We start from the raw sequence: 14,815 nt of genomic DNA on the forward strand, positions 1-14,815 counted from the left end.
GAGAAAGGCTCGACGCCTTGATGGGAAGAAAGAGGTAAGGAATCTATTGAGACTGTATTATGGGCAAGGCGTGCATTAAAGAGCCTCTCATTCCTATTCTGTGTTATTTTTTCTTAAAGAGGATTTATTCATTTTTATTTTATGCATCCCAGTGTCTTGCCTGCCTGCAGATTGCACCGGTGTGTGCAGTGCCTGTGGAGGCCAGAAGAGGGCGTCAGATCTCCTGGAACTGGAGTTACAGATGCTTGTGAGCTGCCCGGTTGGCCCTGGGACTAGAACCTGGGTCCTCTGCCAAAGCAGTATACGCTGTTACCCTTGAGCACCTCTCCAGCCTTGCTTCCTGTGTTATAACCTTCGCTCTGAACATATTTTCCCCCTAATTTGATCAAAGCGAGGAAGATTGAGATGAGACTAGATTTTGGAAGAGTTCCGCTTTAATACAGTCCTCATTTACTATGTCACGTGACCTTCAGCAGGCGACACCCCTTCCTTATGCTCTCGGTTTCCCGTTCCTGAAACAGAAGTGTCGGGGTCAGGGATACTCTGGAGAGAAGAGAGGAGTCAGGCTGGGCCGTTGGTCCAACTCACCAAGTAACTGAGCATGCGCTGTGGCTGCAGAAAACCACGGGTGCGTGAGAACCAAAAGATAGCGCTAGCATGAACAGGCACCTGGCCAGACTTTGGAAAGCGGACAAGTAGAAAATAACTTATTTTTCATCAGAGCGTGTGTGTAAGTTTTGTGTTTGGTAGCTAATGTTGATTTTTTTTTTTAATTTTGAATTACACGTGAGGGCATTGGGGGATATTGTCGCCTCGGTGCTTTTATGGTGTTTACAGAGGGAGGTCCTTGGAGGCGCTCTGCTAATCTTAGTCCTTTATCCTCCTCCCTAAATTACTGGTTTTCTGTTTTTATTATATTTTTTTATTGTTTTTTTCCCTCGGAAGATTTTCTCCACATAAAGTTGTAATTGGAATGCAGTGTGGAGCATATGAACAAGTGGGGGATAGCAGTGACAGGGAGGGCCTGCAGACTGGAGCCCTGGGGTCCTCCTGCTGGAACCCCCACCCCTCTGAGAATAGGCACCAACGCTCTAATGTAGAACCTCCTGTTTTGTTGAGTGGTACTGATTCATTAAGAATGTCCTTAAAATGTTTATTTTTAATTTGTGTGTGTGTGTGTGTGTGTGTGTTAGTCTGTGCACCACAGGTATGCCGTCCAGTAGAGCATATCAAAGCCCTGGCAGGGTTACACATGGTTGTGAGCCATCCTGTGGTTCCTGGGAATTGAACCTGGGTCCTCAGGAGCAGCTCTTAATCCCTGAGCCACCTCTCCCACCCCTGAGTTACACTGATTCTTTGACAAGGCTGCTGCCCATCTCCCTGTTCTGTGTGGCTGCATCCATAAACTGTCCTGAATGCGATGAGGGGTGGAGGTTAACTGGGTCCGGCTTTTCCTAGCCCCAGGGCCTTTTATCTCATACAGACTTTACATCTCTATTACTTTCTAGGGAGAAGAAAGAACTCTGGAAAGATGATGACAGAGAATTCTGCCAGGCCAGTCATCGAAGCCAAGTCGAGTTCAAGGTCACAGGCTATTTGTTGATGGATTCTCTTCGTTTCTTTCAAAATGAGAAAGCATTAGCAGACTGAGTTTCTCGTAATGAGGAATGCAAGAATGCATCCACAGGATTAGACAGCTTCCTGGGATCTTTTTTGGTAGAGAAAGGTCTTAATGTGCTAGATGAAAAAGTTCCCAAGGGTTTTGGCACCAGACAGAACTGGTTAAGGATTCCAGACTGGGCCTGAGTCTCTGTGAACACTTCAGCTTGCTCCAAATGGGGCAGTGCCAAGGTGATCTTTGTACTAATTTTTAAGGAAAAAAAAATGCAGGTCAAGTGTCTGGAGGTGTAGAGGAAACTTACACAAAAGGCAGCCAATGCTGACTACTTATTTACGGGGCCACATGAAGCCGGAAGGGAACATACGTGTTCCAGTAAAGGCAAGAGAACCCACCCTGACTCAGAGATCTGAGTTTGAAGGTTGCCCAGCTCTGTGGAGACGATCCCCGTTGATTTCGGACCTCGGGAGAAGGCTTAATTTCTAAGAACAGGAAATGAGCTGTGAGCAAATGAAGTGATTTCAGGAACCCTTGAGTTTCTGCGTGGTGTTTACACAGAGCTCGGAGAATTACCAGGTGGCTGGTGGAAGGTGCAGCCTGTCGTCTAATTTGAGAGGATTCTAGTTGGAAAGCAGGACACCTGGGCTGGAGCTCGGCTCTGTCCCTGACTTGCTGCACATTCTCTCCTGGGACCAGATGCTCTCCCACACCCCTCCCCAGCTCCTCTGCAGAAGTCCTCATGACCTAGGCGCTGTACCTTCAACCTCTCCTCCCTTCTTCATTCTGAAACTCAGTTCTCTCCTCCTCTCGCATCCCTGTCTTCCTTCCCACTTCCCCCTTCTTCCCTAAGTAATTCTGAGGCATAATTTAGCTTGGCTTCTTGGGTCTACACCACAGTCCTATTGTCTAACCTTAGTGTGGCCGTCTTAGCTGTGAGGCCGTCTCTTTGCTCATATGCTGGAGAGAGTCCTAAGTAACTTCTGAGGCCCAAGCTCTGCTTCTTTTCTTTCCCTCCTCCTTCTAGTTTACTTATCATTCTCTCATATATTACATCCTGACTACAGTTTCTCCTACCTCCTCCCCTCCTGGTCCTTCCCCCAGCCTCCTCTTTCCCCCACATCCACTCCTCTTCCATTTTCCTTCGGAAAAGGGCAGGCCTCCCAGGGATATCAACCAAACACAGCATATCATGTCACAGTAACACTATTCACATCCCATATTAAGGCTGGACGAGGCAACCCAGTAGGAGGAAAAGGGTCCCCAAAGCAGGCAAGAGTCCGAGACAGTCCACATCCCCACTGTTAAAAGCCCCTCAATAGCACAAACATCAGCTCAGCCATACCATCTATGCAGAGGACCCAAGTCAGACCCATACAGGTTCCCTGCTTGTCGGTTTAGTCTCCATGGGCCCCTATGAGCTCTGCTAGTTGATTCTGTGGGCCATTTTCTTGTGCTGTCCTCCAGTCCTCTGGCTCCTACAGTCCTTCCTACCCCTTTTTTGCAGGTTTCCCTGAGCCCCACCTAACGTTTGGCTGTGTAGCCCCACCTGGTAACAGGAGACTTGGATGGCTGTTGAAGGGGCCTTTCTTCCAGTGAGGCAGCTCTTTTGAAACTGGGTCTTCTCTAAAAAGAGGAGGGCTACACGGCCAGTTTGAAGGTTAGAAATCATCTGTGGGACGTGTTTGTCACGTGACAGGTGCTCAGCCAATGGAAGCTATTATTAACTCGATTAATGAACGCTATTGCGTACACCTGCAGCCTCCCCTCTCCTAGCTCCGGGGAACTCCCTCCTCCTAGAGGAAGCCGATCTAGATTTTTCTCTCTGTACCTCTTCCTCTATGACTCATCTCCACACCTTCCTTGCATCCTTACTGTCCTTTCTCAGTCTCTTGGGTCTCCTCCCTTCCCCAAGCCATTCCTTGAACTATGGCTTTCTTTGACTCTCTGCCCTGAAGCATGCCAGAGAGTCTTCTCCTCATCTCCTTACTGCTCCTGAGACCTGCTGTCTTAGCACACAGCCCTGGAGCCACCCTCACCATCATGGCTAGGAGACCTGTGCCTGACCAGGAGTACCCACAGCCCTCCGCCTCTTTCTCTTGTGCTAGCATTTGATGCTGATCATTACCCCTCCCCCAATGTCAGCTGTCTCAGATCTGAATTCCATGACACAGCACCCTTTGTGGTTCCTCAAACAGGTCTCCTTTTCCTCTTCTTTGAGGGTTCCTTCAGTAGGCAAACTCTTCCTTCTCTTTCCTCTGTTCCTCCCATGGAAACCTCCCATCTGTGCCTAACTGATTTAGGAGCCGTAGTTAGCCACACATATGCACGGCTTTCTCTCCAAAGCCTGCACGTTTTTAACCCTCTGCTGTATGCCATTCCCAATTCAGTCTCTGGGAGATCAAGCCCGTCCTTGCAGGGCTCCCATCTGGTCCTCCGGCATGCCTCGCTACAATTGCCTCAACCGAAGCCTCCAGTCATTACACACACACTCACTCACTCACCCACTCATTCACCCTGCACTCCTCAGTTCCAACCGTTTACCAGGTGCTGTGGAAGAGAGCAAGGGCATCATTCTCCAACACTGGTCCTCCCAGCCGTTAGTTAACTGGGGAGGGAGTTAACTGCACAGCAGAGCACACAAGGATTAGGTGGCTGTGATTGGGATAGAGGCGCAGGGAAGAATTCCAGACACTGCTTACCCGCCACCCCCTCCTACTGCTTGCTTTACCACCTTGGTTCATGACTCTGTCTCTTCTCTAGCTCTTACCTATCTTCCACATGACCCTCAGATTAATCTGCCTCAGAGGCGGATTTGCTCATGCAAACTTCCAACCCTGCACTGGCTTCCCATGGCTTTGTTAAACCTACCACTGTCTGTGCTCTCACCCTCAAACCCTGCAGTCTAGAACCAGACATCGTACTTTCCTTCTCATGTCTCATCGTTTGTACATTGCTGTGTCTTAACCAGCATCCCCCTCCCCCCAAACGTCGTTTCCACCTCCACTTGAGACAGGGTGATTTGGGTATACTATTCCCACAGCCTTAGGACCATTTAACCTCATCCCTGCTGGCCCAGATCCTGGCACCAGCACTTATTAAATGATCTTGAGTACTTGACTTAATGTTTTCTCATGTGTAAAATGGAGACAGTCGATGCCGCGTGCAAGGCCCGCTGTGAGCACCGAGATTATGCAAATCAGGTGTCTAAGCCTGTAAGTGTCCTTGTTGTCGTCATGGGCATCCACAACAGTGGCAGCATTAACTTTCTAAGGCCCTTTGCCAATAATGCTTCCCTCTGTGCAGTTTCCATTCTCCTTGATACGATGGGATGGGTTCTTGCTTTTGTGAGATCTAAGGCACTTTCTATTCATGCTCTAACTGTCTGGGTATCTTTCCTTTGTTATCGCAGAAGGTTCTCTGTTGCCTGTCTTACCCATTTCACCTCTCTGGAGGATCCTCAGAGGATATCCTCAGCGTGTTTGCTCAGTGGAATTTAATGTTGTGTGCACGGGCTCAAAGCATGAGCCTGCATGTCTGATTCTTAACCTCTTAGACACACTGGTGTGTGTGTGTGTGTGTGTGTGTGTGTGTGTGTGTGTGTGTGTGTGTGCGTGCGCGCGCGCGCCAGTAGCTACTAGTGGGACTGCCAGAGAGAGGGCCTGCGGATTGTGTGCGGTTGAGGATTTGGGTCTCACCGCCAGGAGGCGCTCCTCAGCGGTGCTGCGGAAAGCAGCCGTCCGTCTCCGCGCGGGAAGGGAGCTAGCTGGTGGGGGTGGAGGCTACTGCTGCTGGTAGGGTGTTGGACTGGGGGAAAGGGGGAGGGGATGTAGGTAGGCTGATGCAAATGTTTCCATGCTGTCAGTCGCGGGGGACCCAGGGCTGGCCTTCATCTTCCCTCCAGAGCCCACACCCTCACACCCCCGCTGTCAGTCCCCTCCAAAGGCAGCCAAAGCTCCAGTTCCGTCGAGTCTCAAGAACCGGACCCCTCCTTCTGACAAGCACACATGAGCACCTGCAGTGTTTGTCTTTGCGGCTGTTTTTCTATGATTCAAGTACGGGCTACAATCACAACTCAATTCAACACTCCGTTGTTTTTTTTTCCAAGGGACTCTACGCTAATGGCGGTGGTCGAGACAGAGGACGTCTCCCCTACCTCCCCATCCCACGACCCTAGAAGCAAAACATCTTGGAGGTGGCGGGAGTGGGGGGGGCGCTTGAGGTTGGGCCAGAGTTAAAGGATCACTCGTCTGGGTTACGAAAGTGGCGGGGGCTTTCCCCCACAGAAGAGAGGGCAGGCTTCCAGGCGCTGCTCCCCGGGCCCTCATAGAGCCAGCACTCGCAACAGCTCTGCCCTGGGCTCTCAGTTGGCCAGTGCGTGTCCCCTTCCCCCAACACACGCCTCTCAATTTTGAACCCTAGCCTACTCTTAAACTTTGCTAGGGAGGGGACGGCCTGAAACTGTGACCGGAGTCTGTGACCCCGGCACAGGCTCCAAAGGTGCTCCTGTGGAAGAGGACAAATAGCCCCTCTACCCCCCACCGACGTGGGCTCCCCTCTCTCCACCTGGCCTCTGCCACCCTCGGATTCCCTTGGGAACCGAACTGTACCCCTTGGGGTGACTCTCTGCTCCTGTAGAAGAGGGTCCGGGAGGGCTTCAGGGGTAGCCACACCCCAAGTAGCCAAGGACCACGTCCCCCACCCTATTCTTGTGGGCTCGAAGTTGTTCTCCAGGTTTATACTTGAGTCTCCGCACTCCGGGCAGCCCGAGCTCTCCAAGCCCCACTGTCCCTGCTCCGGGTGCGCATCTGCCCACATCTGCCTGCTCCGAGTCTGCAGTACCAGCCGTCCCCCTGGCCTCCGCGGGGAGCTGTCCCTTCAGCACCACACCGAGCGGGCAGGGGCCCGCAGTCCCCAGTGCAGCGCCCCGCGGTCTTGGGGAGCCCCTCTAAACCGCACTGCCGGCTTCCCCGCTGTTCCGGAGCCAGAGCGTTTCCCCTACTGCCCCCAGCCCGGCTCCACCTCCCCGGCCCACGGTCAGCACCGACCTGGTGGTCCCAGCAACCGTCTAAGCCACTGCAGGGCTCCGGCTGACTCCAGCAGGCAGTGCGGTGTGCTCAGCCAGCTCGCGCCGCTGCCTGGTGTAACTCCGCCAGGCGAGCTGGGACCGAGGCTGCTGCCGCGGGCGGGCGGATGCCGAAGGCGCCCTCCAATCACGCCCCTCAGCCAGGCCCTGACGCCGTACAGCTTCTCTTCCAGAAGGGAAATTCAAAACCTCTCTCTCTCTCTCTCTCTCTCTCTCTCTCTCTCTCTCTCTCTCTCTCCCCCTCCCTCCCTCTTTCCTCCCTCCCTCTCTCCCGCCCTCCCTTTTCTCCCCTCTCTCTTTCCTGTTTTTCCCTCTCTTCATCCTCCTTTCCCTCTCACTGTCTCCTCCTCCTCATGCTCCCATTCTCCCCTCTTCCTTTTCTCCTTTCCACTCTTTTATTCTCCCCGCATTAAGCCTTACTGATCTTCCTTCAGCTAGATTTATTTTCTAACTCCTCTGTGTCCAATCCACAAGCTCGCAGGTTTGGAGGGGCTGTGGGGGCAGGAGTCGAACAAGGGTTTTTGTTTTTGTTTCTTTTTTTTTTTTTTAGCAGAAACCAAAGGATTGCCTCTTCAGGAAAATTCTTTTTGGTTACTCCGGGCACACTAGGATAGGCGTCCTCCCTTTGGGGTGTTCACTTCCCTAAGGGAGCCCCAGTTTCAATCCCCCCAGCCCGGTGCCTGCTGAGTCTTGCCTGTGAGCGGCTTCTGGACTAGGCAGTCCACTGTCACATCATTTCTGCAGTTTATGACTGTAGTGTCCAGCTATGCACTCACTCCAGAACCACTGGTGTGTAGGATGAGGAAGGCCCTCCTAGGGGGTGAGTGGCTCTCTGCTCTGGACCTAGAAGCAAAGGACTGCTGCAAAACTGCAGGGGGAACCCTAGGCAGGCCACTCCTCGTCCTCTGTTGGTCTGTTATCCTCTGAAGAAGCCATAGTTCTCTGGTAAAGTTATTCTAGAAGGCACTGCTTTCCCCCCTCAGCCCAGGGAAGAGAAGGGACTCTGACGGCAGGGGGACCCCTACTCCTCGTTCAGCCTCCCCTCCCCTTCCCCTCATACTCATCTGTGCCCTCCTTTTCTCTCCAGATGAGCCTTTCCTTTCTGCCTGCCATCTATCTATTGGTTCCCCACCCCTTCCTTTAATCCAGCCCTGGGTGTAGGAAAATGGCTCCAGGGAGGAGGGCTTGCACCTGGTGTTGGAAGCTGAGCTGAAGTTCAGGCACCCATCAGAGCTATGTCAGAGTGGAGATGACTTCTGCTTCTGAGATGAGAGGGATGGCTTCTCTCCCAGGAGCTGCGGTAGGGCAGGATCCTGGGAGAGGGAGGAGGTTCATAGTTGATGCCTCAATGTGGGGGGGGGGAGCCTTACAAATTGGAAAACATTGGTGTGCACACCCTGCTCCTCTTCGGACCAGGAGGGGCTTTGTAAAATGGCAGTGGTGTGTGTGTGTGTGTGTGTGTGTGTGTGTGTGTGTGTGAGAGAGAGAGAGAGAGAGAGAGAGACAGAGAGACAGAGAGACAGAGAGACAGAGAGACAGAGAGAGACAGAGACAGAGACAGAGAGAGAGAGAGAGATGGAGGCGGGGAGAGAGAGAGAGAGAGAGAGAGAGAGAGAGAGAGAGAGAGAGACTCTCGTTCCATTAGAGCGACTTAGACTGGCCCCTATTGCTAGAGGGGAGTTCTAAGCCAAGAGATCTGACATTTCAAGACCTGAAATCCCTCCCCCTTTTCTTTTCTAAGAGTTCTTCAGCAAACATGCCCTGTGCATGGGGCCTGTGCCAACTGCACTCTGGCTACAGCTGGGCCCTTGCCTTTGACACGGACATTGATCAAGCTAGGATCAAAATCCAACTTACACTACAGGAAAAGACCAAGCTCAGTCCTGGGGGCTGCGTTTAAGATGGACTTGTGTAAGCACCGGGATGGATCTGGCTTTTTCAAAGAAGCTGGGCTGGGGCTACCAAGATGAAGGGTCTGAGAGTGGCTTCCTACCCTCAGGACAGAACTGAGGGGCATTAGTCCTGGAAGGGCCGATGAGTCTTGCTTAATTGAAATTGACTCAGTTTAGTAGCTGGCAAAGTAGATGCTAAGGGTGGCTGAGTGGATAAACAACCAACACAAGGAAGACCAGAGCTTCAGGGTTCTTTCTGCCTCCCCTGACACCCTGCCATTGCTGGAGATGGCCTTAGAACAATGGGCAAAGAGAGGCAGGGTGTAGCTCTGTCAATTGGTGCTACCCAGCCATGACTGTGAGTCCCAGCTCAAGGCCATTGGCTGCGATTGGATAGGACCATCCAGGCGGCAGTCAGATTCAAATCCGAGTCTTTTGTGAATCTCTCTCTCTTTTTTTTAAAATCCTCATTATTTGACATAAACTGAGCCGAGTTACAGAAATCTTGCCGATGAACAGAAGTTCAAGTTTTGAGGCTTCATCCTGTTGATCAATTAGGGCTAACTCACAGTGGAGCGATTTCCCACAGCCAAATCGAGGTGGGGAGGGGAGTCCTTTCTGCCCAGACATGGCTCCCCAATTCTCTGTTAATATTTAAGAAAAGTAGCTGACCGTTCCAAATATCCCCTGATGATGATAACGCCACTAACCTCAGCAAGGACTACGCTCCCCAAGGGCCTGAGGTGCCAACTTTGGGCCTTTTTATATAAACCACATTTTCTCATTTAATTTCTATAAACCATCATTTTCAAGATGCAGACATTTTAGCCCAGGGGGAGAAGGTGAGTCTTAAACAGAGCCAGGATTCCAGCTGCTATGGCACTGGGACTGATGGGCCTTCTAGCACCTTCTAGCACTCTGGGTTGCTTTTCTTCTGGAACGTTTCAACCTTCCATAACCTATGCAAGTGGAACATTTGCAGCATACTATCTATATCTATATATATAATTTTTGTGTGTGTGTACATGTGCAATATCTATCTATCTATCTATCTATCTATCACTGGTATTTATAGTGTGATCCCTGTTGTTTGGTTTCTAGCACACACATGCATGCAGAATTGCGTGCACACACATGCACACGCACATATGTATATGTGTGTGTGTGTGTGTGTGTGTGCGTGTGGGTGCATTGTAATATCTGTCTGTCTGTCTGTTTGTTTATGTATTATAGCACTGGCATTTATAGTCATTCCTGTTGTTTGGTTTCTAACACACACACACACACACACACACACACACACAGAGGCACACTATGTATTCACACTTAGATCAGGGTGCTCGTGTCATGCAGACTGCGGTATTTCTTCCCCCTCCTGCCTCTCTAATCCAGCTAGCTCACTGTAAGAGAGCGTGGGCATGGGAGGTGGAAGCAGGCAGCCTCTGGTCTTCACGGAGCATTGAGAGCAGGAAGAGGGTGCCAGGTTTGGAAAGATTCACGAAATGGTGTAGCTCTGTGCCTTGGATGTCCACTAGGAAGCCAATTAGGAAAGCCAGGACTTCCACAGCACCGAGGAACAGTGCGTGAGGAGTGACAGCTGTCATAGGCTGCAAATGTGCATGTCAGAGAGAATGGCTTCCAGAGAGTGCCTGTCCAAAGGTCAGCCCCCCCCCCTCCTGCCCCATCACCTCCCTCACCCCTGCGAGCACTCTGAATGCCATGAGGGAAAAGGAAATGACAGATCTAGTCTGACTGGAGCTTTTCTGGCCGAATCATACCTCAGCTGGCATGGATGGGGTTCAGGGAGGCCTGAGCTGCCCACATCCTGTGGTTCTAGCTTGAGCCTGGAGGGGCAGCATTGGCCTTGCTTTGGGAAGGTGGCCTGGTGCCAGAAGAGGAAATAACGGTTGGTAGTTGGAGCACTGAGAAAGGTTCCACGTCATACTGCTCCTCTGGGGATTCTGGTCGCAAACAATGGCTAGGGTATGGTGTGAGACTCCCCAGTCTACCTTTGTCAGCATAGAATGGTGCTGTGTGAAGGCAAACTGGCCACTGTGCAATGGTGTGCCTGTGCCTGTGCCCGTGGCCCGGGGTGGGAGCAGACAGCATGGAGGACGCGGGCGCCATTGCTGTTGTGTGGAATGACATGCTTGGATCTGCTGCTGACTCTCACTGTTTGCTGCTGAGTCCCTCCTGTCGAGAGCCGATGTGACAGTACACAGTCAACTTTGTTTTACAGACGAATGTTTTTTTTTCTTTTAAGGTTTATTTATTTTATTTATATGTTAGTACACTGTAGTTCTCTTCAGACACTTCAGAAGAGAGCATCTCATTACAGATGGTTGTGAGTGGGTGCTGGGAATTGAACTCAGGACCTCTGGAAGAACAGTCAGTGCTCTTAACCACTGAGCCATCTCTCCAGCCCATAGATGAATATGTTAATGGTACTGTTATGGCACTGGTTCCGATGTAAGGTGAGGGCACACGTGTACAATTGTGTGTGTATCAAATGGCTGTGCACTGAGGGGTGGATTTACATGGATTGTGGTAGAGTCAAAGGGTCTAAAGTTGCCAGTGTTTCTGGTTACTAATGCCGCCATCCATTAGAAATGACCTAGTGTTAGGATGGTGGCCTTGGGTTCCTATTGGCAGATGTAAATGTGAGCCACAATGGGTGGGCACACATGTCACCATCATTGAGTGGGGACAGCAGAAGCAGTGGATGTGTACATGAACAGCCAGAAATTTATCCTGACCACTGTGCAAATGTGCAAAATATGCTTCTGGAGACAAGTAGCTTCCTTTCCCCTTCCTCCCCACCACAAAGGCTGTAAGCCAACACACCAGCTCCTGCCCATTTGGGAAGGAGAAAGACTCTTAGAACCCTGTGGTTTTCTAGAAAGTTCCAAGGTTTCACATCTGCACCCTGACTCGCTGGCAACACTTGAGCGTGTCTGTGGAAAATGCTCAAGGAATCCATTCTTGTCCCCAGAGCCTCCAGTTTGGCTCCTCACTAGCATCCGCCTACCAGTTCCTCGTGGGTCCTGCATGCCCTTTATCCGTGCCCATCTCCCCATCCAGGCACCCATTAGCATGTCAAAGAAGCCCCGTTCCAGCCCACACAGTGTACTCTGGGGCATCCTTACACAGTCGCTCCCTCTCATCTGGAGCTCTCCCCAAAACCTTGCATTTTTGTGTCTGTTTGCCAGAATGCAGCACCTCACTGTCCACCAAAGGAGGATGTGATTCCCCTTTCTCTTGTCTTGGGTTCCTTTTCAAGCTTCCTGTTGGGACTTCTGTCTCCTTACATCTACCCCGAGCCCTTCCAATTCTTCTGGACAGGGTCAGATGTCCCTGTCCTCTGATGACCTCGGATGACCATGGTCTTTCAGACCCTAATTTCCAAGATCCAACTCGAGCCCTGCTATTTCTTGCACAGTGTGCAGACAGTATCAAATTGTTACCCAGGTCTTTGGGGGATCCCCATCTCAATGGTCCTCACACCTTGTAAACTCTTGGTCTCCTGCCAAAAACCTGCCCAGAGACAGTTCTTAAGCCATAGAAGCCTGCCTTGCAGCACATGGAAATAGCGCACGAAAGCAGAAGTCCAGGTGAGAATCCCCCCAGGTAAATCTCAGGATGCTAGGGCTCTCTTAGACACTGTCTGTCAAAGGGCCCCACTCATACTCAGAAGGGATGGAGAAGGGATGTGTTTTTAAGCACTCTGCAGATTTGCAGGCCTTATCCCACATGGGGCAAAGCAGTCTCTGGCATGGGAGTCCAGGATTGCATCTTTTATTGGCTCTCCAGGAGTTTCCGACCCATGCACTGGCTGGGAAGCCCTGGTCTTGACCCTGCAACTTCACACCCGATCTTATGCAAAAAGAAAAAAAAATGAATCATGGAGTCACAGACTGTTGGCGGATTATCACAGAGGGTCCACACACTCGCTTTATAATCTTCAGGTCTACAAATCTGTGTCAAGAGCTTGGAGCTGGGGAGGTTCTCCGTCTGGGAAGAATTCTTGTTTTCCAAAATTTGTTTGTTGTGCAAAGCTCCTCCCCCACCCATCCCTTGAAGGACTGTTGTCATATGTCACCTGCGTGTGTGAGGACCCATGTTCTCCCTACTGGTGCAAAGGTACCTGGCAGGGGCTTGTGCACAGAGTGGGTGAGCAGAAAAGGATGTCTGTGTCTGGTTAGCATGCGCTGGCCCACAGACAGATCCTGCTTGTTGATAAAGGAATGGCGAGGACGTTTATTGCTGTTTCATTAAAGCCAGAGATATTGAGGGACTCGGACAGATGATAAAAACCTCCTGGGCCTCTCTCTAGTCAGGAGATGAAAGGACGCGCTGGAGAGTCTCGGGATGCTGTTTTTTTGACGTTGAGGGTGGGGAGGGGTTCGTGTGTTTAGGAGACAGGGAGGACAGAGGGGCGTGAAAAATGCATCAAAAGTTAAAAGCGCGCAGTGGAGGGACACTCGCCCGGTGCACTCTTGGCCCTGGCTTCAGTCGGGAGAACCACGTCAAAAGGTTGAAAGCGTCAATGATAAAAATGACAGTTTTCTGTACTCCGAACACTTGGGGGAAATGGGGCCAAAGTCGCACAGCAGGTTCGTGGACCTTCTGATTCCTAGGTAACTGTTCTTTGTAGGTGTAGTTCAGCAGCACCTGCCACCTGCCACACCTTTTCTTTTTTTTTTTTTTTGGTTCTTTTTTTTCGGAGCTGGGGATCGAACCCAGGGCCTTGCGCTTCCTAGGCAAGCGCTCTACCACTGAGCTAAATCCCCAACCCCTTCACCTTTTCTTAATGGCTCCCTTCCTTCTAGGTGCTAATTTAGGGACATTACAGGTGCCAGCTCTTTAGAAGCCACACGACTGCCCCTTCGGGTTAGGTGTTTTTCCGTGCACACGTTCATTTTACATTGGGCGTGGACAGAGAGCCTAAGGCACGCGAGGCTCTCCCCGGACTGCTCCCCACCCTCTGCTTCACAGCGAGAGATACACACACACACACACACACGCTCCGATTCACACTTCTAAGGTCCTGCAGGCTCTGTGACGTGAGTGGGGGGTGTCGGGGGGAGATACTCACAGTCCAAGCTATTACAGCACTCGGAGTGCTGTCCTAGCAAAGAGGGGGCTTGGAGGGAGAAGGAAACACACACAGCTTGCCCACCAGATGGAACCAACAGCTCCGAGCAGGGAAGAGGCGTGGGCTCTGATGCACCTGACCTCAAAGGCTCTGGGGTGTCTGAATAATCTCGGATGCTTCTCCCAAGAGGGGACAGCATGGTTCTGCCAAGGAGAGGCATGGATGGAGTCTCAGTTGCCGTCTGGCCTCCCTGTCTACGTGATGAGGACCGGGGTTCAGTTTTCTTACTGGTACAATTAGGAAAGCCACTCTACCTCCCAGCACAGCAGTCAGAAGGCTTGGATGGGGCCCTGCTTGAAAAATGACAGCCTGACCCCCTAGAGCATCAGCCTCTCCCAGCTCTCTAGCAACACATGAGGCTCTGTTCTGGAGTTTGGGACAGCATGGCCGTCGGACACAGCCTCCTTTTATGACCTTCTTGGCTAAGGATTTTGTCCTTAAATATCCTAGAGTTTATGTTGTGGTGAGAAAGAACATAACAGAACAGTTGATAAGGCAAGGGCCTTCTCTTTTTCCCCTTTTTGGTTTTTTTCTCCAAACACAGGAGACTGGGGTGAAGCACTCCCTAAGGGGAGCCACCCAAAGGAAGTCCAGTGGGGCTCAGACATCAGGCTCTACAACAGGAGAAATTTTACACACACACACACACACACACACACACACACACACACACACACACACATTTAGAAATGACTGTTTCTGTTTCTCCTCAACTTCCAGCTGTTTCTCTCTGGTAACAAAACAAAATTAAACAAATGCCCCCTTTTATTTGGCAAGCGAAAGGTCTTTGGAAGACAGAGCCAGACAGAAAGCTCACAGGTACTCCAGCAGAGGGGCTTCTCTTTGGGGTAGGAGATTCCCACTGGCTCCTTAGGGCTGCACGGTATTACCTTGAACGCCATTACCTGCCCTCTGTTTTCAGCTAGCGACACTAAGGTGCAGAGACATTAAATACCGTGTTCAGGATGACATAGCCAAGAGACATCAACATCGGCATCTGCAGTTGGTATGTGATGATAGTTGGCTGTATCTGTAGAGAGGAGACAGGTTGTTTTCTGGAAGGCCCA

The 14,815-nt window shown here is 51.1% G+C and overlaps 1 protein-coding gene and 1 long non-coding RNA gene across 6 annotated transcripts in view; one reads left to right on the plus strand and one right to left on the minus strand.

The window, feature by feature from the left end:
* The window catches only part of Lnc012 (long non-coding RNA 012), a 33,174-nt gene extending 19,970 nt beyond the window's left edge, over positions 1-13,204 (plus strand). The window contains 2 exon segments of the long non-coding RNA NR_126570.3: positions 1,509-6,891; positions 6,920-13,204. This is a non-coding gene — a long non-coding RNA (long non-coding RNA 012).
* Cplx2 (complexin 2) overlaps positions 1-14,815 on the minus strand; it is a 73,117-nt gene that overhangs the window by 5,217 nt on the left and 53,085 nt on the right. Inside the window, exon 1 of one of the 5 annotated variants that reach the window (XM_087589696.1) lies at positions 2,014-2,095. The exons of 3 other annotated variants lie outside the window; for them this stretch is intronic. The gene's annotated coding sequence lies outside the window, so the exon portion shown is untranslated. 5 annotated transcript variants of the gene reach the window in all.

The sequence above is a fragment of the Rattus norvegicus genome, chromosome 17 (genome assembly GCF_021556685.1).
Source record: "Rattus norvegicus strain SHRSP/BbbUtx chromosome 17, alternate assembly SHRSP_T2T, whole genome shotgun sequence".
Lineage (NCBI taxonomy): Eukaryota > Metazoa > Chordata > Mammalia > Rodentia > Muridae > Rattus > Rattus norvegicus.